Source organism: Octopus bimaculoides, chromosome 2 (genome assembly GCF_001194135.2).
Source record: "Octopus bimaculoides isolate UCB-OBI-ISO-001 chromosome 2, ASM119413v2, whole genome shotgun sequence".
NCBI classification, from domain to species: domain Eukaryota; kingdom Metazoa; phylum Mollusca; class Cephalopoda; order Octopoda; family Octopodidae; genus Octopus; species Octopus bimaculoides.
The window spans coordinates 166017558-166020990 of NC_068982.1; the positions used below are offsets into that span (position 1 = coordinate 166017558).

Sequence of the window (3433 nt, forward strand, 5' to 3'; positions counted from 1 at the left end):
AGAAAGAGACAGAGGAGTGTGTAGTCCTAGTTGCGCAAGATCAAGCTTTCAGTACAAGATAAATCAGGAAAGATAGAGATAAGGAAAAGATCTCGATTAAATGTAAAATGTGTGGTGAAAGAGTAGAGACGGTTGAGCATGTTGTCTTTGAATGTAAAATTCCTATTTCAGAGGTTGTTTTTGTTTCTATTTTTTGCTTTGTTTTTGTAAAAACTGGATACATGACAAATTTGTTACAATCGCATATTGTCGAATCTTTAAAATCATTCTTATTTAAATATACTACGAACATAATATAAACCAAAAAAAAAAATGACTATAAAACGTACTATGAGATATAAAATTTGAAAGAATTGATAAGCAGACCATTCAGAGTGAGATATGGTTGTACTCAATAAAGATGTAAAAGTGTGTTACTAAATCAATGTTGCTTATCCGTCTGATATAACAGTTGTAGTCAAAGAATGTGAGAAAACAAGAAGTACCAATCTCAGAAACTTTGGAATTATTGTAAAGCTGCAATTATCTCAGTTATGATATGAGTGTTAGTAACACTAGTAGGAAGATTAAATGGTTATTTCTTGGATATCGAGGTGAATTTCTACGGAAAACCTGTTTGCTTGGCATTGCAAGAACAAGAGATGTGCCAGTTACCTAAAATTACGGCTTGATATCAGGTTACGGATGGATATCAGACAATCCTATACCGACAGAACAACAACAAAGTGTCGAGTGAATGAAAGGAATATTAATTCTTTCTACCATAGGAACAAGGCCTGAAATTATGGGGAATGGGGCTTGTCGATAACAGCGACCCCAGTGCTCAACTGATACATATTTTATCGACCCCGAAAGGATGAAAAGCAAACTTGACCTCGACGTAATTTGAACTCACTAAATAAAGCTAAAAGAAATACCGCTAAACATTTTTTTTTTCGGCGCGGTAACGATTCTGCCAACCTGCCGCCTTAAAAGCAATATTAATTCTAACTCGCTGCTTTAATAATAAATAATCCTTTCTGCTATAGGCACAAGACCTGAAATTTTTAGGAGGGGGATATTTGATTACATCGAGCCTGTACTCAAGTGGTACTTATTTTATCCACCCCAAAAAAGATGAAAGGCAACGTCGGCCTCAGTGGAATTTGAACTCAGAACGGCTGCTAGACATTTTACCCAACGTGCTAACGATTCTGCCAGCTCGTTGCCTTAATATTAATAATGATGATTTCAAATTTTAGCACAAAGCCAGCAATTTCAGTAGTGGAAGTAAGTCGATTACATTGACCTCAGTAGTCAACTGGTTCTATTCTATTGACCCCGGTAGAATCAAAAGCAAAGTTGATCTCGGCAGAGTTTGAATTTAAAACATAAAGACGGACGCTATGTCACTAAGCATTTTGTCCGGCATGTTGACGATTTTGTTGGCTCGTCGCCTTAGTAATTATGATAACAATAATACTAATAATAGTATTCGTTTTCTAACATCGGTACAAAGAATGTAAGAAATTTTGTTATTGGTTAACTGTCGTTTATATGGAGACCAGACCTTAACTTATATTTCATTTTATCTATAATATTGGTGTATGTGTGTGTGAGTTTGCGTGTGTTTGAATATACTTAGCTCTATATCTATGCATTATTGCCGTGCTTTCACGTGATGCATTCATTGGATTGACACAACTTTAATCTATCTTTGGGCGCAATTATCATTCATACAGTCTGAAGCCCTAATACACTAACCAAATTCTGTGCCTTATCTAGCGACCATCAACCAATTAAACTATATTTTAAAGGATGATAATTTGAGCCAAAATGTTTTTATAAGAAAAGAGCGAATGAGACAGTTGCAACATCTTTCCACTTTGCTGTCACACACAACTATTGAAAATCATGGAATTGTGAAATAGGTTAAATTGACGTAAACAAAGTTTCTTAAATACTTCACGTGTATTTTAAACTTTATTATTTATTAGTCAGCTCGTGTAAAAAAGAATTATTTTCCTTATATGTTTGAGAGCACACACACACAAACACACACACACACACACACACACACACACACACACACACACACACACACACACACATGTATGAGATACAGGGAGAGAGAGAGAAAGAGAGATGGAGCGAGATATTGGTACATGCTTTTATTTACCCTATCGATCCTTTTGTCGATTCAGCTCAAACTAGGCACGTTTAAAGCTTCAAACAATTATTCAAATCAGGTAGTGTAGATCAGTTTCTGCCGGTGGCTATATTGAAGTTACCTGGAGCTACTTGGTACGGCTGCTGTTATTACTACAACACAAGCTATTACTACTAATACTACTGCTCTTACCTGTCATAAACAAACTTCTACTTGTCGACGGTCGAGAACAATGATAGCTGTTGTATTCACTACCTTCTCTTCACACTGTCACCGTTCAAGCAAGTTGTGTAGTTGTCTGCTATTCTGACCTAGCTGCTCGCTTTGCCTGTTTCCGGGGTTTTTACATGTATTTAATCTTTTTTAAGCGATTATAACTTTCTTCTTCTTTCTTCTTTCTTCTTTTTTTTTTCTTCCTATATCCTCGGTGTATTAGATAGTTAGATTTTCTAAACTAGTTTTCAAAGCCGAAGATTCGCATTTGGATTTTAAATAGTGTTCATATAATATTTTCTGATACAAATTAAATCCTTTGTTATTAAGATATGTAAATTTACGCGTACAAACTTTAAATAATGGTTTTGCTTGCTCATTTGTTCTTTTTTTTCTTACCTCCAAACTGGAGAGTCAATATACTATAGTACGTTCGTTCACAACAATAACCTAAATCTTTATGTTTTGAAGTGTGAACTTTAAAACTCCGCGTACAAATGTATGTGTCTCAATGTAAAATATCATGGGAATATACTTATTAATATCATATGTAACTATATATAAATATGATATATGCGTAGTTAGGTATACATGTCAATGCTTATCTAATATTAATGTCTTGATACATTTGAAAAGCAAATCTTCAACAGGTAAGTTCCTTATGGTATATAAATGATCACCTTAGTCACCGGTACTAACAATATCTCGTTTAATACTAACAGCACATAATGTTATGTGTGTGTGTGTGTGTGTGTGTGTGTGTGTGTGTGTGTGTGTGTATCTATGTATATGTGTATATATATATGCGAGTAAAAATAAATACAAAAAAGGTGGGGGTTTTTGTATGATTGTGTATAGAGGAATATATTATTTTGCTTAAAAGAGTTCCAACACTGTCTGTTTTTTATGTTTTATTTATATTCCTGCAGAACTAATGTGGGGTATAGAATATGGAATATATAATATATAATATGATATACAATATACAATATAAAATAAAATAAAATAAAAATGGATGGCACCATGAAAGAAAGTATTGAATGTAGATGAAATATTGAGTGTTCAATATAA

General features: G+C 33.8%; 1 protein-coding gene across 2 annotated transcripts in view; it reads left to right on the forward strand.

Moving 5' to 3' along the window:
* The first annotated feature begins 2672 nt into the window (after nucleotides 1–2672).
* Nucleotides 2673–3433, forward strand: part of LOC106875612 (uncharacterized) — a 226450-nt gene continuing 225689 nt past the window's right edge. For both annotated transcript variants that reach the window (XM_052965701.1, XM_014923832.2), the window contains exon 1: nucleotides 2673–3012. The gene's annotated coding sequence lies outside the window, so the exon portion shown is untranslated. The remainder of the gene's footprint in view (nucleotides 3013–3433) is intronic.